The 23,303-nt window shown below is 42.9% G+C and overlaps 1 protein-coding gene across 3 annotated transcripts in view; it reads left to right on the top strand.

Annotated features, from left to right (window-relative positions):
• Window positions 1-23,303, top strand: part of MSRA (methionine sulfoxide reductase A) — a 353,827-nt gene that overhangs the window by 242,259 nt on the left and 88,265 nt on the right. The gene's annotated exons all lie outside the window — the stretch shown is intronic.

The raw sequence follows: 23,303 nt of genomic DNA, 5'->3' as shown, positions 1-23,303 counted from the left end.
TACTTGTCCCCTTTAGTACAATATATCTTAGAGATCATTTTTGTCTCAATATACTTTTTTGTGGTGTTGTATATGACAGAAAAGAGAATTCATTGCTCAGAACTGTGAACATCATGTTGATGTCACTGCTTATTTGTGGTGATAGCTGAGGTTTCCATGACACTGATTACAGGCAATAAACAACTGAGTACTGGTTTTCAAACCGCCTACCTTCAGCAAGCTCTTTCCATGCCCGTTTGCCTATCAAAGATCCAGTTAATATCAGATAAGGAACATTGTGTGTTGCAGAGGAATCTGGGGCATATTCTTGGGCAGTCTCTCAGAATCAAACAAGGTGAGGCATCAAGAAGTCTGTGATCAGGTCCTACCAGCATTTTTGAGCAGATAGCTGACTATAATTATCTTTTCCCCCTTGCATTATTCAGCTGTTAGTATGTGTGGAGGGGTGTTGATGGATGAAATTGGATGGGGTGGGGAAACAGTTCACCCTCTCCCTGTCATGAACAATCCCACCAGAGAACAAAATGTTGATGGCTCAACCTAGAATACATCAAACCCTGTCAAGTGACTTGAGTATTGCATTGAAAGACTCTTAATGGTCGATGGTGGCCGAAATGTCTCACAGCAAAAATTGTTCATAATTAATTATCACCGAAGAACTACAGCTAAGCATCCAAGGAATCGCAGCGCTTCTTGAAACCCATTTTGAGAACCACTGCATCAAAGGGGGTAAACCATAACTGAATTTCTGTTTTCATCATTACAGTGTACTTATGGTTTATATAAAGGAAGTCTTGGTTATGAATGTTGTCAGCCGCCCTGAGTCTGCTTGCGGAGAGGGCGGGATAGAAATTTAAAGTAATTAATTAATTAATTAATTAAATGAAGAAATTATTAGCATGACATTTTGCTGGAAGTGAGTTCAAGGAGAATGCACTTAAATGATACAAAAAACTGGATTTTTTTTTAAAAAAAATGAAACATCCATATTGAGAGATACCAGGGACCAACTAGAGAGGTTGGATATTTTTTCCTGCAGAACAATATTTAAGGGATTTTTATGTTAGGACAATTTTCAAGTGTCCCATACATTCTATATAGGATATGAAAGACAGAATCTCCTGAATGATATGCAAACTTCCTTACCTGCAACAAGCAGCTGGTAGCTAGAATCACAGAGTTGGAAGGGACCTCCAGGGTGTGTCCAACTCTCTGCATAATGCAGGAAATTCAAAAATACCTCCCCCTCCCCACACCCAGTGACCCCCTGCTCTATGCCCAGAAGATGGCAAAAACCCTCCAGGATCCCTGGCCTGTAGAAAAATTGCTGCCTGACCCCAAAGTGGCAATCAGCATTTCCCTGGGTGTGTAAGAAGGGGCCATGAGAACTAAGTACTGGATTAATACACATTATTGAACTGAACTTTTTTCAGTGGTGTGAGACTCTTAACTTTGAACTTTAAGTTGATTGAAAATTGTTAACAGACTTACAGAAATTACTGTGATTATTGGTGAAATGTAGTATAATCCAATTATATTATAGTGGAAATCTGAAGAACTATAATGATAATATATGACCCCCAATTTCCCTTTTCCTTTCTGTTCCCCTTTCTTAAACCTAAACTCAATAAATATATTTGAAACCTGAGAACTAAGCACTGATGCAACCCTTCCTGCCCTCCTTCTCATTATCTGCCTAAATTCATAGAATCAAGCCCCACATAAGACAGGCAGGCAGGGGAGGTGGCACTCAGGCTGCCCTAGCCCCACATGGGATGTGTGAGGGAAGTGGCCCTTGAGCCACCTGAGTCCCACATGGGATAAGGGAAGCAGTATCCAGCCAATTAGTTAGGCAGTTTGCCTCTCCCTTCTTCCCTCCCCACTTTGGAAGTGCAGGGTGGGATCAGGCAGACTTTCTCTTCTTTTCTCCCTGCCTTCTTTGGGATAAGGAAATATTGCATATATTTCAGATTTTCTCAAAATTTGAATCAGGGAACCCAACATTCCCCCCCCCCCCCCCATGGCTTGAAAACATCCCAAAAGTTACCTCTTTAAAACACATGGCTGCTGTGTGTTTCCCGTCGTATCTAATTCCCTTGGTTAACTTTATATGGGGCAATTTTACTTGGTGGCATAATATTACAATATTTTATGTTTTTGTTATGATGCTGTTGGTTTTACATTGTCTGCCCTGTTCTCCCAGAATTGACTAAAGAGGGTTAGGCATATTGGACTTGCAAATGTTGAACTGGCAGGCATGACACTCTTTGTAGAGACCACTTAAGTAAAGGGTCAATGTCTGCATCTGCCCCCTGGTGTGCTCAGGCTGGAGCTGGCTGTCTCATCATTGTCTGTCTGCTTTGGGCTGCCAACCTGGATGGAGAAGTACTAGTGTGTGACTGACTGATAGGAGGTGTCAAACGTGACCGTGAGATCAGGCAAGTGTCAGTTCCCTGATCCCAAGTGGCAATTTGTATTGTATGGACTTCTCTGTCTTCAGCCATTCCTTTTGTTTCTCCTCCCCACCCCCCAACTTGCTAGCTTTCCATGTACAGAGTTTTGGTGTAATGGGTTCCCACACAATCTTGGCTCCAGAAAGGGGACAAGTAGGTATAAGGTGGGGTTTTTTTTCTGTTTAGAGGCTGTAATGGTAGCTTTTGGACAGTGGTAGTATCTACTGTGGAAATGTATGTCTGTACATGTGTGTGGTAGGGGTTACATTTCTCTACCCTGGAACCCAGGTCCCAGTCCAAATCCTGCCTGTCCCTGCCCCCAACAGCTGCTTTTACAGTTCAAATTATGTGTCAGGAGATCCATCAATAATACCTAATGTAATATGTTGTTTGCCCCTCAGTAGCTCTTTGTTGTTGATGTTCTGTAGCTTCTTGATCCAGTTGTATTCTACTGATCTCTTTTTTGCAGTTTTCTCTTGAGCTGTTTCCCTCACTTAACATCCTTGCTTTTGAACTCAGTGTGCCATCACTTGTATACTATTTCACCTGTTTATCTGCTCAGAAGGATTAATGCACTAGGAACTCCTTGCCTAGCTCTGAGGTTCTTAAACTTGGATATTTCCCCCCAGATATTTCCCCCATAACCAGAAGTGAACCCTTTTCTTTTCATGTAAAACCCAGTGCTAAACACACATTCAAGACAGTGACTAGGCCTTGCCTCTGCTTCCAGCTCTCTTGTCTTTGCACCTTACTCTTCCTTTATCCCTTTACCACACTCTCCCTCCTTGCTCTCTGTCTGCCTCTGTTTTTCCTTGCGATCTACTCCTTCATTTGCTGGGCAGCACTGCTTGGGCAGCTTGTTCCCAGTCAGGGGCAGGACAGGAGGAGGTGGTAGGTAGCAGTTTGGGGCAACCCTGTGCCTTGTGCCCAAGCTACCCCAGATTTTTCCTAGTGCATTACCAGGAGATGTTGGGAGTGAGCAGTGAAATGGTCAAGTTTGTGGATGACACTACATTGTTCAGGGTGGTGAGAACCAGAGAGGATTGTGAGGAACTCCAAAGGAATCTGTTGAGGCTGGGTGAGTGGGCGTCAACGTGGCAGATGTGGTTCAATGTGGCCAAGTGCAAAGTAATGCACATTGGGGCCAAGAATCCCAGCTACAAATACAAGTTGATGGGGTGTGAACTGGCAGAGACTGACCAAGAGAGAGATCTTGGGGTCGTGGTAGATAACTCACTGAAAATGTCAAGACAGTGTGCGTTTGCAATTAGAAAGGCCAACGCCATGCTGGGAATTATTAGGAAGGGAATTGAAAACAAATCAGCCAGTATCATAATGCCCCTGTATAAATCGATGGTGCGGTCTCGTTTGGAGTACTGTGTGCAGTTCTGGTCGCTGCACCTCAAAAAGGATATTATAGCATTGGAGAAAGTCCAGAGAAGGGCAACTAGGAATGATTAAAGGGCTGGAGCACTTTCCCTATGAAGAAAGGTTGAAATGCTTGGGACTCTTTAGCTTGGAGAAACGTCGACTGCGGGGTGACATGATAGAGGTTTACAAGATAATGCATGGGATGGAGAAAGTAGAGAAAGAAGTACTTTTCTCCCTTTCTCACAATACAAGAACTCGTGGGCATTCGATGAAATTGCTGAGCGGACAGGTTAAAACGGATAAAAGGAAGTACTTCTTCACCCAAAGGGTGATTAACATGTGGAATTCACTGCCACAGGAGGTGGTGGCGGCCACAAGTATAGCCACCTTCAAGAAGGGTTTAGATAAAAATATGGAGCACAGGTCCATCAGTGGCTATTAGCCACAGTGTGAGTGTATATATAAAAATTTTTGCCACTGTGTGACACAGAGTGTTGGACTGGATGGGCCGTTGGCCTGATCCAACATGGCTTCTCTTACGTTCTTATGAGATTTCTCTATGGACAGCAGTTTAAGAACCATTGACATGGCATGTTCAAATCAAATGCAGTTATAAGTTCTTGGGACAATGTGGGTTTTAAGTAGGGTTTCCAGCCTCCAGGTGGGGCCAGGTGATCTCCCAAGATTACCACTGATCTCCAGACTACAGAGATCAGTTCCTCTGTTGATAGTGGCTGCTTTAGAGGTTATACCCTGCTGCAGTTCCTCTCTGTCCCATAACCTGCTCTTCTCAGGTTCCTCCTGCAAATCTCCAGGAATTTCCTAACCTGGAATTGGTCACCTGAGGTGTATGTGTTGTTCCTATATATAGCTGTATAGGCCTACAGTACACTGTGAAGTCTGGATGTTTGGAGGGTGCCATTTAAAACAATATTACTTTGTGCAATAACCATACAGTCTCCCAGTTGCAATGATACTTGGGTTGTCCCTCTGCTGATTCTGGCCCAGGAATGGGATGGGGTGAATGTGTTCATGCCAGGAACTTTCATGGATTGCATCTATAGCTCTTGAGCACTTTATGCTCTGAGTACATTTGGCTTGGAAGGAACTGCAGCAGCATTAAAATGTGTGATTCTGGGCTCATCCTAAGCCAAATAGTCTGGTTGTGTTCTCCGTGTAAGTGTTAGCCGGGCATAACCTGCCTTATTTCAATGTTGGCGTAATAATTTCTTACTGTTTCAGTTGTTTAATTATATCACATGTGATCATTCCTTCCCCCCCCCCTTCCAAACTTGTCATTATCTCTTCCAAATGCGCAAATTGGTGTTAAATATCAACTGCCATAGCAAATAAACATCCACATTATTCAATGGCATTTTATTACAGCAAAGGGGAAAAGCTGCTGTAATTGACTTGCCTGCTGTAAGATGTGAAAATTCGAAATTATGACCAAGGGAGATCCTGGTTTATTTCATTGCCCTCTGGTGGCCTTGGGACATGACTGCAGCACAGTTAAAATCGAGCAGTTGACACACTTATGTTTTTTTCCTGGTGCAGAGAATTTCCCTTGGCCTCAGTTAACCATTTCCCATTATTTAGACTAATAGGAGACTATTTAGAAAGTGGGAAAGGTTACAGAAACCACATCAAGGGGGGGGGGGGATGCAAGCTTTCTTTTTTGCATTTTGCATATCTCATTTTGATTCTGTACAGTATCTGTGAGTTTAAATTCTAGATGCATCCCATTTCTAACCCTGCATTCAAAGTTAGGTCCAATGTGGGATCAAGATATGACAGAATCCAGAATAGACAAGAAAATGTTAAAAGACATCCTGTCCTTGGAGCCAGAGGTTATAAGGAGGGGAGAGAAGCAGCTGTGGTTTGGTGGCCAGGCACATGTCTTTGCAGGTAGCGAGTAGGATAGACCCTGGTGCTGCCAGTCATGGTAGCCAGTACTGAGCTAATAGATCAGTGGTCTGGCTTGATATAAGGTAGATTTATGAGAAAAACCATCTTGATATAGGGAACGTACAGGCAGGAATACAGAATACCTACGACAGAAGACCAGCCTGCCAGCAGCCTTTTTGGTAGAGAGGAGGCAACTAGATTAAGGTACCAAATAATTTGCCCTAGCACAGCTATATCCAAGCATGACTGGGAATGGGCCCTGACAGTATACCATGGCATAATAACACATGGCTGTAGGTGCTCTTTTCCTGGGACTTGCCCTCAGCATAGGGAAGGGCCCGTGGCTCACCGGCAGAGCATCAGCTCAGCATTCAGAAAGTTCCACATTCAGTCTCCAGCATCTCCAGTTAAAAGGACCAGGCAGTAGGTGATGTGAAAGACCTCTGCCTGAGACTTTGGAGAGCTACTGCCAGTCTGAGTAGATGATGCTAACCTTGATGGGACCAAGGGTCTGATTCAGTATAAAGCAGCTTCCTGTGTGTTCACCTTTCCATGCCAAGCAGCAAGAACTGCCCTTGCTGCCTTTTGGTTTTCTCAGTGATGGAAGTTGCTGTAGGAAAAAAAAATCGAAAACTGGATGTGTATGCAATTCATATAGTGTAGACTTAAAGAAGATGTGTATGCTGCATAAACCCATCCATTTGAATTTCTGTGTGTGTGTCAAACTTTTTTTTAAAAAACCCTTTAAAGCACTTCTTGTTCTGATTTGTTACTGGTCCCCTAAAAATAAAGCCCATACACCAGGCTATCCCCAGCCCACATTTTAACTGCATATTCTGCATCTCCATTGAGCAGTTATACTGAAAACAGAATTAAAAATATTTAAGTAAATATACAATTATATTCAAAGATTATCTTCTTTATTAGGAAACTTATTGAAAATAAGGGGAAAATATTTTTACACTTCCCAAAGCTACCCTTCATTTTCAAGTTATCATGGGCTGATTAATTAATGGGAGCAAATTCTAATCAGTGAAGCTGAGAGGAAAGGGCAGTGTTGGAAGGCAGTCTGGCAGGGGCAGCTGTCAGAGGGAACACAAAAGAGAACATAATTAAATGAGTAGGAATGTTTGGTGTTAAGATACTCTTCCTGCTATATCTTTTAAAAATAATGTTTTTGGAGATTCTGGTATGATTAAGGCATTTCTACTGTGCCTGGAAGGCGTGCCTTCTGTCTTGAGAAGACTCATAACTTTCACCCAAGGGTTAGCTGCTTGTTGTAAGGGAGATTTGCTCTACACATGCTCAGAAGAACTTTGTTCCTTATTCACATGGTACAGGACAGGCACAGCCAACAGTTTCTGCAACTAAAACTTGCGAAATCCTGACACTAGTTAAATTTATTTAGAGGGAGAAGACAAAAAAGACTGCCCTTTGTGGTGTTCAGATAATAGTATCTATGCCAGCGTTTGAGTCCAGTGGCACCTTTATGACCAACAATAGCTTAATTCTGGATATAAGCCTTCATGTGCATGCACGCTGCATTTATTTATTTATTGAATTGAATTTTTGACTGCCTTTTTCTGATGACCAGGCTCAAGGTGGTTCACAGCAAATTATATTCCATTAAAAAAATGAAACCAAATTAAATAACAATAAAAACCGCACACTCCCCCTCCAAAAAAGTTCCCCTAAAAATCATCAGATACATGTGTGCAAGCACATGAATGGTTACATTCAAAATGAAATTTTGTTGGTCTTCAAGGTGCTACTGGACACGAACTTTGTTTTTTTGCTTCAGACCAACACGACTGCCAACCTGAATATACGGCCACCTGCTCCAGTACAGGTGGGCTTTAAAACAGAACTCAAGACTAGCATTATTTATCTAGTAATAACTTTGAAGTGTTTTGCAAAGTACAACTGCATTTCAGAAGCATGCTTTTGCATTGGGATTGTGGTGCAGTGGATTTGTGGTTCATACATCATTAACTTTTCAACAGAATGCAAGAAAGGGAGGAGAATTCTTCACAATAGTGCAGGATGTATTGTCTGATTGCAGGATGATTTTTTAAAAGGAGGTCAGGGTCAATCGCAGATTATGAATGAAATCATCCCTTTTGCTTTGGAAAAAGGTTTTACATGATCCCTGTTTTTAAAAGGAAAATGGAAACACTCACATTGCTGCTTGTGTACATTTGAAATTTCAAAAGAGGAATATTGAGCATTTTATTCCTCTGTAAAATTGACTCTTTCTCTCTGGTGGGAACGTTTAGTTCTGAATGTGATCTACCTCCCCCTCTTCTCTTCATTGCTCCCTCCTTCCCTTCTAACACATTCATCTTCCTTCACGTGACACGTTAAATGTGCTGCAGAGCAGCAGTGCGGTTGCCATGGTAGCCAGCCTAGGGAATGTGCCCATTGGCTGCATCCTCGGGAGGAAGAAGAAAAGGCCTGCCGTGTCAGGGGTCGCATGTGCAGGGTGCCTGCCTGCCATTGTTTCCTATCAACTCTGTGCCTGGGATGTATTAATAGACAATGTCAAAGAAGGGCACAGATCAGGAGGTCACTTGAACTGCCAGCTGCGTACACTGCTTGGGCTGTGTCACCGAGTCTCCTTCTACACCTCTTCCCCCCCGCCCCCGTTGATGTCATTAACCTGACCCTCAAGTGTGGATGTTGCCCAAGGACAGTAGTCAAGTGGGACGCGTGAAAAGTGGCAGGCTGCGCGCTCCTTTTGTTTAACATCTCGCCATGTTTCCTTTTGAACTGTTTAGGATTCAGTCCGGGTTGCACACAGGGGCCTTTACTCCTGCCAGTTCAAACGGCGGAAATGCAGATGACAGGCCTCAGATATTATAATTAACTTCCATTTACAGCACAGCTGTCATCGGAATTGCTGTGACAAGTGGAGAACCAAGAGGGCCATTCTGCACCTGGACCAGATTTAATTTTAAACTCTGTTCTCCTTTGATCTTCTCTCTCTCTTTCTCTCTCTCCAAATTACATTCTGACAGTACTTCATTTGTAAAGTAAATATTTGAGACTCTTAAGTATAAACCTCACATTTTCAGTATTTGGGCAATCAATTGCCCAATTTCTCCACCCCCCTCCCCAGCTGTAGTTGTGGCTGCTCAGTGATGAGAGGAAAGCACTTTGTGCATGACCAGAAGCATTTGACAGTCTATAGCTGTCTTGCCAGTTTCCAACTAAGTAAGATTTCCCTGTTGTAAATTGAATGATTAGCTCTGAGATGGCCAAGTTCTTGAGCTGGGAATGGGGTGATGAGATCTTCCTGCCTAGGATGATTTGGAGCTGGTTCCCTTCACCCACCAAAATACCTACCTCATGATAACATGATCCGAAGCAGCACCTCACACAGTGTTTAATAATTAGGTAACAATTCACCTTAAGAATGGCCAGCTGTTTTAGGGCTGAGCCCCTGCTCAAGTTAAACCTTGCATTCTGAATTATAAAATGCAGTCTTACCACAACATTTTTTTTTCTTTTTTGCACTTAAATTTCCATGAGCAATAACTTAAAACCCACTCTTTGCTCATGTCATTTTTACTTAATCTGACCTCTAGAGGGCATGGGTTTTTTTGGCGTGACACAGGTCAAATCCAAATTGCCATATTTACTAGAAAGGAAGGCAACCCTGAGTGAAAAGAGTTTTCCTTTCCAAAAAGTTATATACCTCCGGGGTTTTTACTGTAATTCGTAATAACGGTAATTTGTATGGAAATATAAGAGAAACCCCCCACCCCTCTTTTTTTTATGGTGTACTTGGACAATATCTAATCTATATGTTGTAATACTCTAGTGCACACTGCAGGGCCTATGTATAGTACACTACCTCCTCCCCCTGGCATTGGTGTTGTATGTCTTTACTGAGAATAGTGTTGTAGGCAGTGCCTGGCAACCAGTATGAGGGCTGTGGACAGGGATGGGGGGGGGGGGGGGCATCTGCGCCATTATGTCGCCTCCAGCTGGAAACCTCTCCAGAAGTGATATAGGTAGCTAGTAGCTACCTATGTCACTTCCAGTTGTTGGTTTTTTTTTATCAGAAATGATGTGATGTCATAGCCAGTGTTGTAAGGCTCCCCTACCACCACCACAATGCCTCTCAGAGTAGCATCACATCTCCCACTCTGACCAGGGGCATGGCAGCCCAAACTCAGACTGACTGATCCAAGATCACACTACAACATATTTTGAATTTCAGTCTCCCTGGTCCTAGTCCAGTTCTCTAAACATGGCAGAAAAAGGAAGCAACACAACTTATGTCATGACTCTCCTTCCCACTTGCCTGCACCACACATGTAACCACCTGTGTTTCATCAACATTAGCAATTAAAATGCTGCTTTTTAAACTAGTTGATGAATTATCTTTTTCATGGGTCTGTTGTGCCTAACATGACACTACTGTTCAGCGACATCACTAAAATATCTATGTATTAAAGATAGCAAGACTTCATCTCTCCTACCTACACTCCCTCTTTCAGGGATATTACCCCAAAACACATATTTTGCACTTATATCAATATGGGGCAAGGAAGGAACCCTTTAGACCAGAGGTGTTGAACTCATTTGTTAAGAGAGCCAAATCTGACATAAAAGTCATTTTGTCAATGCATGGGATGGAGAAAGTAGAGAAAGAAGTACTTTTCTCCCTTTCTCACAATACAAGAACTCGTGGGCATTTGATGAAATTGCTGAGCAGACAGGTTAAAACGGATAAAAGGAAGTACTTCTTCACCCAAAGGGTGATTAACATGTGGAATTCACTGCCACAGGAGGTGGTGGCGTCCACAAGCATAGCCACCTTCAAGAAGGGGTTAGATAAAAATATGGAGCACAGGTCCATCAGTGGCTATTAGCCACAGTGTGTGTGTGTGTGTGTGTGTGTGTGTGTGTATGTATATATATATATATATATATATATATATATATATATATATATATATATATATATATATATATATATATATATATATATATATATGGCTGCTGTGTGACACAGAATGTTGGACTGGATGGGCCATTGGCCTGATCTAACATGGCTTCTCTTATGTTCTTATGTCGGGCTGGGCCATGTGTGCATACAATGTAATACCAGATACTAGAGATATAACCTTTATAAAGGACAGCAGGTGATAAGTGCTGAGTTGATGTGTCCTCACCATGAGGCTTCATGGGCTAGTCCTGGAGAAAAATTGTTTCCTAACCCCAAGTGGTGATCAGCTGTATAAGAAAGGGCTACAAGAACTAAGCACTGATGCAACCCATCCATGCCCTTCTCATAATCAGTCTAAGTTCACAGAATCAGTATTGCTGTCAGATGGCCATCTAGCCTCTGAAACCCTCCAAAGGAGAACCCACCACCTCCCATTTTTAGCAGAGTTGGGATTTCCAGCAGATATCCGAGTAACTGAAATCTCTCATGACCACTGTATCGCTTCCCTTTCAGAACTTTGCAGTCTGTTCTAGGAGTGTCTCATCCAAGTCCTCTGCCTGATTGGGTGGTTTATATCAGACCTTCAGTATTATTTTTTACTCTTTTTATTTTTACCCAGAGAGTCTCAACTCAATTTCCATGCAGAGATTCACGTTTCCTCACTAGTATATACCTTCTTCACATATATTGCTACACCTCCACCCTTCATTATTTGTCTGCTGTTATTAAATAAGTTGTGCCCCCTCAGTCCTAATATTCCAGTTGTGTCATCTCACCAAATTTCAGTAATGCCTATGAGGTCATAGTCCCCTTCCTGTATCAGGACTTCAGATTCCTCCTGCTTATTTCCCATACTTTGTGCATTAGTGTAGAGACATCAGAATCCATGTTTTATGCTTCCTGAGGTTTTCATTTCTGCACTTACTTGTGAGTTAATGTTAGTTGGCTTCTGCAGCCAATGCTGTGAGCTTGGGCTCCAGGGGGAAAATGCAAAGCAGCTTGGCATTGCAAACTCCCCTGTCCCATCCCCAAGCTTTGTGGAAGGAGACCAGAAAGATAAGCTGAACTAGCCCCCACAAAATTAAATTAAATTAAATTAAATTAAATTTTTCGATTTATATCCCGCCCTATCCCGCAAGCAGGTTCAGGGTGGCTTACAACAAGTGGGGGGTGGCAGCCCAGGTATGAGACCATGTGCACAGCAGGGCCCAGGCTGAGCAAAGTACAATAAGCTAGAGAATCCTGTGCAGCAGTGGCCACCTCCAGCCGAAATCACCAGGCAATGCATGGGGTAATGGTTGTAAGCCACCCTGAGCCCGCCTAGCGAGATAGGACAGGGTATAAATCTTAAATTAAATAAAATTAAAAATCCCCTCATGGCAGCATCCACTGCAGACAGAGGACTGCCAGATCATCCAGTGGGGGAGGGCACTGCATGCACAGGATGCATGTGTGGCGGAGGTCCCAGGCTGCCCAGCAACCAGCATAACCAGAGATTGCCAGCACTGCCCCCCACAAGGCTGCAGCCACCTATGGCAGCTGGGTGGTCCCTGGGGGAGGGAGGCCCTGCTGCTGAGTTGCATGCTCAGTAGCAGGACTAGGCCCCTAATGTATGGAGGAAACTGCTGAAGAACACCCTCCCCTATGGGCCAAAGTGCAGCTGCTGCATGGGTGGGAGGTGCCAGCAGGCTTCTCACATGGAAACACCAATTCCCATGCCCATCTGGAACAGCATTCCTGGAGCTGCAGGCTAAGTGGAGAGACGTGTGACCTTGCCTTGAAACCCTGAGCTGGCATGAATGCAGCTGTGACAGCCTGCATCCATGCCAGTGAGGCTGCTGCTGAAGTGAAGGAGTCCTCCTGCAGACAAGTTTATTCTGCCGCAATTGGAGTGGCTCCCCTCGCTCGCCCCCCTGAGCAGCCTTCTGTTTCCTCTCTCACGCCAGTTGCTCACAGGCCAGATAAGAGCCCTGGACAGGCCAGCTTTAGCCTGCAGGCTGTATCTTTGACACCCCTGCTTTAGTCCCAGATCAGATATGTAAGGATTTCTCAGTTGCAATCACTTGCAATCAGGAGCTGTTCTTGTTGAAGCTCCCTTAAAATGAATGAGACCAAATTCAGTGTACATGGCTCAGTGCTGCAGTCATGTATACATTCTTTGTCAGATTTCTGTATTCCTTTGGGCAATATTTTCCACCCTTCAGTTTTTGTTTTAATGAGATTTGAAAGCATTTGGGAAGTATCTGGCATATTTAATGCTTAAAGGAACGAGTTGGAACTGTGTTCTTTCTCTAACAAGTTACATCATTCTGGGGAGATAGATGAAAATGAAATATTTTCTTTTTAAAAACAGAAGTCTGTGTGAATTGAAAAGGACATTGTTGGTATTTCTGGGCTTTCAGGTGTACTCTGCTCATGAACAATGATGGCAGCCCTTTCCAGGCCCTGTAGATAACAACACTGAGAAAATCTGTATTTCACAACAAGCTAGTAGATAAATTGCATCCCCAAATCCACCATTTCTGATTAAAAGTAATCCCTGTGATTTCATCTATGATGTGATTTTTCCTTCACTATCCAAATTTATGTCCACTAGAATTAGCAAATGCATCTCCAGTCTCTCTGGAATAAAATCTTTCTTCTGATTAGAGATAAACTGATTCTGAAGAACTTTAGTTATACCTTACCTGCCTTTGTTTTCATTGGCTTGTTTAGTTGTTAATGAGTCTCACTTTCCAGAATGATGAACAGTAGGAATTCATCTTCTGTTTCCCTAGAGCAGGGTTGTTAAACATGTGGCCCAGTGGCCAAATCAGGCCCCTGAGCAACCAACTGTCATCTGCTTCCTTCTGCCTCTCTTTTTCTTCCTTCTGCATAACAGCTTGCTTTGCCAGGCTTGCTCAATCGCACAGGAGCTACAGAGCAAAACCTCTATTGTCTCAATTAGCTGAAGCTCTTTCCTTGGGGAGGAAGGAGGGGAGGGACAGCTTGCTTTGCCAGGCACTCTCAATTGCCCTTCCTTCTATTGGCTGAGGTTCCTCCCCATCTTGATCTCCTGGGGAAAGAAGGAAAGAGCCAGAGCTTTTTTTGCTCAGTTCCCTGGATTCCATGGGAGAGATACAAAGAAAGCGCCTTTAAGACCAATGAGTGCTAATGTTTTAAGCATGTTTTATTTTAATTTTTTAAAAGAAAATTCTTTAATTGTGTTTGTATGTGTCCTTTATAAAGTTTGTAACTCTGCTACCTGGCATTACATTTTATGACACACATGGCCCAGTCTCATTTACGTCAGATCCGGCCCTCAGAACAAATGAGTTTGACACCCCTGCCCCAGAGTATGTAATAAATGATAAGGGCTGCATTAACCATTGGTCTAGGTGTGCTACTGAGTAAGCACTACAGCCAAATATAGCCCCAGTTTCATGCAGCTGACAAGAGGGGCCCTGACTCATGTAAGCTCATACCATGATACATTTTTGTAATGTTCAAAGAGCCTTGGTAATTGGCTGAGAGAGTCTCAATGTGCCTCATAGGATTGTTTTGTGAGCTCTGACTGCAGCAACTACATTTTCCCCCTCAGTTCATGACTTCTTCCTGCTTTTGCTTTGCAGGACAAAAGCATGGGGTGTAAATAATAAAGACTGGTGAATGAAGTATCTCAACCATTTGCCATGACCAGAACTGCACCACCGAAAAAAGACTTTGCATAAATGCTCTCTTTGCCTTGCAGTGAATTGAAAATATGACATGTTCGCCAAGAGGCAGAAACAGTCACAGAATGGTGGGAAGAAGCAATCACCAAGGCCATTAATGTCCACCCTCACATTTCTAAACTGAAAGACATATGTCTCTTTCATACTGCAGTCCCTATTCCTGTGACTTTATTGCTGAATCTCCTGGTTGCAAGATGTGGAATTAGAATTAATAAAGAGATTTTTTAAAATTATCTAAAATATTTGTATCCTTCATTGTCTCCTCCGACTCAAGGAGGCTAGCGGCAAAATAAACCCCACACAGCTTAAACCACAGAATTAAACATTCAGGCAAATCTACCACAACAGTTTACCCTCCACCAATTGCCTTCTGGGACAAAACTATTTTACACACTTTCCTAAAGCCTGGGCAGAAAGGTAACCTGCGTATCCTCTCTGACAGTCCATTCCAGAGGCTGGACCTACCCCAGAGAAAGCTCATGACCTCACTGTTGCCTTATGGGCAACCCTAGGAGAGGACACTTAGAGGAGACTGTCTGAGTGGTGTAACTGGCACACAATAGTATAAATTTAATATTTCCCCCCAGGGGCCCAGGAGTGGCCAACAGCTCATCTCTTGGTCACTGTCAGTAGGCCTGAGTCATGTCCGCCACCCAAGTTAATTCAATCCTCTGTGACTGGACATCTCTCTGTTCTCCGTTACATTAGCCAGGGACCCATTACAAGTACCCCCTTAGAATAGAAAGTTTGAACTAGCCAGTAGCAGCTTGGATTTTGACCCTTTCAACCAATTGCAGTGTCATACAGACAGGGCCATAGTTAGGGGGGCCTCTGAGGGCCCTGCCCCAACTTATAGGGGAGGCCCCCCGACTCAGGGCCCCTCAGTTGACCTCGCATCTTACCCTCCCCTCCTGCTCAACTGAGCAGGACGGGAGAGCAAGAGGTACAGGACTCCATGCTTCTCGCAGCCTGCTGGCTGCATGAAACAGAAAGATCTGGCCCGCTGGCCCCATGTTTTTAGGTTGGGGGGGCTTTTTAAAAATTCAAGTGCCTCCTGAATTTTTAAAAAGCCTCCCTAAAAAAAAAAAACCTGGCTACACCCCAGCAGACATATTTCATAAATGGGCAGCTGAATCCTGTAGTTTTGGCCTGATGCCCCTTTTGATATGGACCCCTGAAGCATTTCAGATACCTGTGTGACTTAAAGCATCTAGTTTAAAGCATCCAGTTTGCATTCTGGGCCACAGACTAACAGTTACATGTGGTTTTGCTCACTGTACCAGATTCCTCGTCTGATGAAGTGTGCTTAGAGAGCACACAAAAGCTTACATTCTGAATAAAACTAAGTTGGTCTTAAAGGTGCAACTTGACTCCTATTTTGTTCATCTACAAAACAGGTGAAGTTGAGAGATGGTGATTTATCCAAGGTCATACAGTGGGGATTTGGATTGCACCCTGGTCTCACGCTTTTAACTACTAAGCCATCCTGAGGCTTCCTGTTTATCACAGCTGCAGCCATTGCCTGTAGTTTCTTGCTTCTTCTATCCCTCTGCTTCTATCATTTTTTTCTAACTGCCCCACTCTAAGCAAAACTACAGCTGTGTTGGATTCCACTGTCAAAAGTCAGCCTTCGAGAGAATCACAGTTTTGGAAGACAGTTCCCCAGTCTCTGTTTTCATGCTTGTCATGGGTTTCCTTTTGCTTTTTGAACGTTACTAGTTTCAAATGAATATTATTATTAATCCATCCACAAATGTATAATACATAAAGAAAAAATATTTTTCTTGGTTTACAGGTATTAACCAAACTCCATTTAAATATAAATAACATCTGTGATCTAATTCCTTCCAGAATTATTTTCATTCTGAAAAACCATGAATGGCTGCCATTTTTATGAAAATATTTTGGACCTTCCTCTGTCTAAAATCATCTGAATAATAGCAGAAGACTTGTTAGCATAATGTGTCAAGCCTTCCATACCATTCTTCAACAGATGGTTTGTTGTTGTTTTCTAATTCTTTGCAATAATCGTTTTGGCAGTTTATCAATAGAACCCCAACAACTTTCCCATATTCCTTTTTTTGCGCCCCTTCTTGTATCATTTCAGATAATGTCTTGTGGCGTAAACAAAAGTTGACTTCCTGTTGAATTGTCTTTTCCTTTCTCCAGTTTCCCCCCCTCCACATATAATATCTGCATCTTCAGCCAACAATTTGGTTTCATTACTGTTTGTTATTTTAATTCTGTTAGCAATTTCTTGTAATCACTTTCTTTACTGTGCCAAACCATCCCATTCTGAACATTCCAAGCAGGAAAAAAAAAGTTTTAAACAATTAAACAGCAGTTCAGCATTTAGCTGCTATGCATGGCATATATGCTAAAACCCCACCCTACGCTTTTCTTAGCAGTGCTACCACTTACTAGCTGAAAGGAAAAGGCCTGCTTCCAAAAGCTTTTAAATTTTATTTACTTCATTTCAGACAGAGCCAGTGTGGCATAGTGGTTAGATTATCAGATTAGGATCTGGGAGACTTGGATTCAAATCCTCACTCTACCATGGAAGCTCCTAGATATTCTTGGGTCAGTCACACTCTTTCAGCCTAACCTGCCTCACAGGGTTGTTGTGAGGATAAAATGGAGGAGGGGAGAATGATATGTGCCGCTTTGAGAAAAGCAGGGTGTAAATGAAGTAAAACAAAAATTCTATCCTGATAGTATCTTCCCACTCATTTTACTCTTGTAACAGCCCTGTGAGGTTGAGTAGGCTGAGAGTGTGTGGTTGGTCCAAAGGCCACCCATAGTGGGAATTTGAACCCAGGTATGAGCTTTTGAGTATCTGTTAAAGCAGCGGGGCTTTGTCTCTTGAAAGCTCATACCCAGAAAACCTTGCTGGTCTCTCAGATGCTGCTGGACTTGGATCTACCTCATCTACTGCAGACCAACATGGCTACACTCCTGAAACCAGTTTCTTGTATGGACTTCACTCTCTGTTTTCCTGACTGCGGCTCATCTTTGGGAAAGGACAGTTGCCTGACAAATTCACTGCAGTGGCTCTGTTTGTTTAAGGAGCTCTCTTTTGGCAAAATTAACTATTTAATATTTCACATGCCAAACTGAGAAATTAGTATTGTGCCAGGCTGTATGTGTCATTCTTTCTTACCTCAGTTATTCATGCACAACGGTGGTCAGTGCCCTAAAAACACATCAACCTTAGTATTTAATAATTCATTTCAGGTTGTAAGCCAAATTGCGCTCAAAAATGGTTTGGGGAATTAGTTTGGTGCGTAACTAGGCTTTAGCGAGATCCAGGATCTATGTATACAGAAGATGTCTCCTTTGGAAGTCACCCAATAATGAGGAGATGTTGTCTAATAATCAGTGGCATTTATTATAAATTAAAGGCAATCATACAATCATTCAACACATACAGGGCTAGGAAAACAGCATGAAATACACAGAGGTAACAGAAGGATGGACAAACAGGATGCTGGACTAGATGGACAATTGAGGTCACACTAGCTTGCTTTCCTCAGATAAGAAATAGAGGCTGAGGGGTGAAGTGGTATTTGGATCTAGGCCTCCCTATTCCAGCTCTGGCTGTCCATGCTGGCTCTGATCCTGTTGTATTCATTTTACAATTACACTGTTGATTAATGCTATTGCTCTCGATTTGCAGAAGATTAAAAAATGGCAGGAGGAAGCAAATTCCATAGAACCATTGTGCCAGAAATCAGGTACTCAAGAAGCAGATTGGTTTATCTTGCTTTTAAAAAAAAAAGGTCCTATTTGATCTGGAGAATATTTTGTTCTGAAATTCTCTCATAGACAAGCAGAAACCCCTGAAATTACTGGTTCTCTTTGCAAACACTCACACATACAAACATGCACACAAAATCAAGGGCACATTTTAAACCCACTAACCTTGACATATCATAATTAACCCACAAGCAGTATTTCATCTGAAAGACAATGAAAAGAAACCTCTCAAAATATTGGCACGAAACATCCTTGTAGCTTTGTTTCTCTAACAGAATCAAGAAAGGCATGTGGAACAGGGGTCATTTAATGGAATCACAGAAACAGAAGCATTGGGAAAGGAAAAGAGGGAAACAAACGGAATGAAACAAAAGGAAAGAAGGAGCTGTAGTCTCTGACATGCTATTGTTTATGGCAAACTTGTTTGGTTGAATTGTACATTTCCCCATTATCTTAACTCATTATGTGCACGCAAATTGTATTCCTTGCTTATTGTGAAGTCTGCATACTGTTAACACAGCCACAAGGGTGCTAAAGTAGCATTATTTAAGCATCATTAGTATGCAACGGTGCCTTGCTTCCCACTTAATCCCTTTGCAAAGTGGGCCTACAAGCTCCCTCTCTCTCTTTGTTATGACAGTACTAGTCTTTGTGCTTCTAATGCAACACTAATAAGACTTTAAACTAGAGAGCTAAATTAGGTAGACAGGAAATTGAGGGGGGAGGAGCTGAAGTGTATGAAGGGGAGGAGGTAAGACCTTGGAGAGTTCAGCTGTGTGGGTAAGAAGTAAAGGGCAAAAATGGGACCTGGAAGGAAAATGAGAAAGATACAACAAAATGATGTCAGGACACTAGCTAAATTGAACAGTGAGTTATGGGGGAGAGGAGGAGAACATTGAGCTGTGTTTTTGGTCATCAACCACTTTGAAACATTTCATTCTGCCTTTAGCTTATGACTGGATCTGTTGTTGGTTTCCTGCACTGCTACCATGCTGGAGACAGAGCCTGCTGGGAACAGGTAGATTCAAGTCCAGCGCCCCCTTCAAGACCAACAAGATTTTTGGGGTGTAAGCTTTTAAGAGTCAGCACTCTCATCTGATGAAGGGAGCTTTGATTCTTGAAAGGTTATACCACAAAAATCTTGTTGGTCTCTAAGGTATTTCTGGACTCAGATCTAGCTTTCTTACTGCAGACCAACATGGCTGCCCTCTGAAAAAGGCCCCTGGGATGAGGAGGAGTAGGAGAAGAGTTGGTTTTTATACCCCTCCTTCAGTACCTGAAGGAGTCTCAGAGCGGCTTACAATCACCTTCCCTTCATCTACCCCTTTGAGGTAGGTGGGCCTGAGAGAGCAGCTCTTTCAAGAACTGTGATGGACCCAAGGTCACCCAGCTGGTTGCATGTGAAGTGGTCGGGAATCAAACCCAGTTCTCCAAAATTAGAGTCTGCCACTCTTAACCACTACACCACACCTGGTTCTCCTGTGCATATACCAGTACATGGGACGTGTGTGAGCACATGAGGGAGAGTAACTACAAAGCCTTTCCTGTAATGATCAAATGAGTGCTCTCAACCCAACAGCTCAGCTGCAGCCCTACTGCTGCACATGCCATTCTCTTGAAAAGAGGAACAAAAGTTCTCATGAGAAAATATGCAGAAAATAAAAGTGCACAACAAAACATTTCCTAGAAATAATACAAAGCCATCAGAGACGGCTTCTCCTCATGAATTATTGCATGATGGTATCAACTGCCAGTGGCCCCTCCTGTACTGCAGCAATGCCAGCTGTGGAGTACATGTGTGAGGTACTGCAGAACCTGCAGGCTGGGTACAGATTAGTTGCCTGAGTAGATCTGGCATGTGCCAGGGAATGGTGGCCATGGCTGCAATCCAACCCACCTGGCATAGTCCCATTGATTTCAGCCCTTCACTAGCATATTCCCCTGTTCCTAAAAAGGCAGCCCAGTCAATGAATACATAATGGCTCTTCCTTCAAAAGAGAAGTACTTGGCAGGAGCAAAAAAGAATACTCCTGGTTATCCTTAGTGAAGAACCGGATGTTATCCAGGCAGCTTTATATGGACACAAGAGTCGCTCATGAGTCTACTTCCAGCCAGCCTGGCATCTTTGCAAGACCGTGGTGGTCTGCCTGTAATTCCTGCACCCCATTATTGGCTTGCCAGTCAATGCAACTAAAGTAGACATTATTGGAGGGACTGGGAGATGCCACCCCTCTGTGGATTACATCATGCCACTCCACACAGCTAAGGGTAGCACATTCTCTTGGCACAAGGAACATTGTGTTGACGGAAGAGGCTCTTGTGCTGAACATGCCTTGTTCTGATGGAACACACCTCTTTTAGCTGTGTAGTTGCAGTATGCAACTCATTGTTTCTTTTTACCTCTTCTTTGTAATGTTTGGATAAACAGGATATGTGAAATGGCACTTTTTTGTTGCTCATTGCCAAACTCCTTATTCAAATTATTGGCCACAGGGCAGTATCACATCACACATATTTTTACATAGATACAATGTAAAAAAGGCACAAAAAGACACAGAGCAATCAAAATTCCATATCCATTGTAGCATCTAGTAGAGCCCAGTCCTGAATGGTAGGGATGCAGGTGAGTGTTGTACCTCTGGTTACTATGCCTAGTAATATTCTACTCCCCAGCTATGTGTGACTTACTCACCCAGGCCTCTTGCATATCTGTTTTGTTTTTTGTCTGCTTCCTCTGCCACATGTGTGTCCAGAAGAAAACAAACATATCCAACAGCTCATATGGGGCTATTCTGATTGGTTCTCTTAATATGCATAGGATGAAGAAGAATGGTCTGCCCAGGATGGTCCAAAGCAGAGTGGGGGCTTTAGCCCAGATCTTTTCAGTACTACTCCAACACTCTGTCCGCTGCCACCATCCAGGGTCTCCTATATATTTCTCATCCAGTCAAAGTTGTTTTTCACATTTAGGTGCCATACTGCCAACATGGTTAAAGAATATTAATTTACTTGCTTGCTATCCTGCTGGATCAAGGGAATGCTGTAGACATTGTTTATCTTGCATTTAGTAAGACTTTTGATATGGTTCTGCATAGTATTCGTGTTGACGAGTTGGTAAAATGTGGTTTGGATCCTATTATTGTTAGGTGGATCTGTAACTGATTGACAAAACGCACCCAAGGAGTGCTTGTGAATGGTTCCTCATCCTCTTGGAGAGGAGCGACAAGGGGAGTACCTGAAAGATCTGTCCAGGGAACTGTTTTGTTCAACCTTTAAAAAAAATGATTTGGATGAAGGAATAGTTGTTCAGTTGCACAGTCGAGTCCGACTCTTCGCGACCCCATGGACCACATCCTGCCAGGCCCCTCTATCTTCTATTGTCCTCCTAAGTTCACTCAAATTCATGCTTGTTGGATTGATAACCCTGTCTAACCATCTCATTCTTTGCTGTCCCCTTCTTTTACTTTCAATCTTTTCCAGCATCAGGGTTCTCTCCAGTGAGTGCTCCCTTCTTATTTGGTGGCCATTTGAGCTCCAATTTCAGTACCCGACCTTCCAGGGAACAGTCAGGGTTGATTTCCTTTAGGATTGAATGATTTCATCTTCTTGCCATCAAGAGTCTTCTCTAGCACCACAGCTTGAAAGCACCTATTCTTCAGTTCTCAGCCTTCCTTATGGTCCAACTCTCACAGCCTTATATTACTACTGGGAATGAAGAAATAGATGGAATGCTTACTAAATTTTTAGATGACATGAAATTGTGAAGGGTCTCAAAAAAAGAGTCAAGATACAGGATGAACTTGACAAGCTGGAAAACTGGGCTACAACAAATAAAATGGATTTTAGCAGGGATAAATGTAAAGTTCTGCATTTAGGTAGGAAAAATCCAATGCATCATTATAGGATGGGGAAGACTTGTCTTGGCACTAGTATGTACAAAAAGGATCTAGGGGTCTTAGTGAATTGTACACTGAACATGAGTCAGCAGTGTGATGTGGTAGCTAAAAAGGCAAATGTGATTTTGGGCTGTATCAACAGAAGTATAGTGTCCAGATCACATGAAGTGATGGTATCACTTTACTCTGCTCTGGTAAGACCTCACCTGGAGTATTGTGTTCAGTTTTGGACACCACATTTTAAGAAGGATATAGACAAGCTGGAATATGTTCAAAGGAGGGCAATGAAGATGGTGAGGGGACTGGAGACCAAGTCCTTTGAGGAAAGGTTGAAGGAGCTGGGTATGTTTAGCATGGAGAGAAGGCGACTGAGAGGTGAAGGGTTGGCACATACAGGTTGATGCAAAGTTGTTTTCTGTTGCCCCAGAAAGTCAGACCAGAACAAAGGGTTGAAATTAAATCAAAAGAGTTGTCAGCTAAATATTAGGAAGAGCTTCCTGACAGTTAGAGTAGTTTCTCAGTGGAGCAGGCTTTTTTGGGGAGGTGGTGAACTCTCCTTTCTAGGAGGTTTTTAAACAGAGGCTAGATGGCCATTTAAAGGCAGTGCTGATTCTGTGAATTAGGCAGATAATGAGAAAGAGGGTGGGAAGGGTTGCATCAGTGCTTAGTTCTTGTGGCCCTTTCTTACACACCCAGGGAAATGCTGATTACCACTTGGGGTCCGGAAGCAATTTTCCTCTGGGCCAGTTTGGCCAAGGATCCTGGAGAGGTTTTTTGTCATTTTCTAGACATGGAACAGGGATCACTGGGGATGTATGTGTGTGTGTTGGGGGAAGGTATTTGTGAATTTCCTGCATTGTCCAGGGGGCTGGACAAGATGACCCTGGAGGTCCTTTCCAACTCCATGGTTCTATGAAATACTGGGTGACTTTGTCCAGTAGCTTTCTTTTAGCCTGGTGTACCTCATGTGGGTTGTTAAGAGTGGATGGATGGGGATTCATATATGTTGCCTTAAACTCTTAGATGAAGGGAAGAATAAAAATATGGGTGATAAAATATAAATGCAGCAAATATTTTCACTGTACACCAGCTGACATGGTGTAGTGGTTTTTTTTTTTTTTTTTTTTTTTTTTTTTTTTTTTACATGGTGTAGTGGTTAAAGTGTTAGACTTAGATCTGGAAAAGCCTGGTCCAACCCCCATCCATGCCATGGAAGCTCACTGAGAGACCTTGGGCCTGAGAGACCTCT

The sequence above is a fragment of the Heteronotia binoei genome, chromosome 1 (assembly GCF_032191835.1).
Source record: "Heteronotia binoei isolate CCM8104 ecotype False Entrance Well chromosome 1, APGP_CSIRO_Hbin_v1, whole genome shotgun sequence".
NCBI classification, from domain to species: domain Eukaryota; kingdom Metazoa; phylum Chordata; class Lepidosauria; order Squamata; family Gekkonidae; genus Heteronotia; species Heteronotia binoei.
The sequence above is the reverse complement of the archived record's forward strand: the minus strand, read 5'-3'. Positions and strand labels throughout refer to the sequence as shown.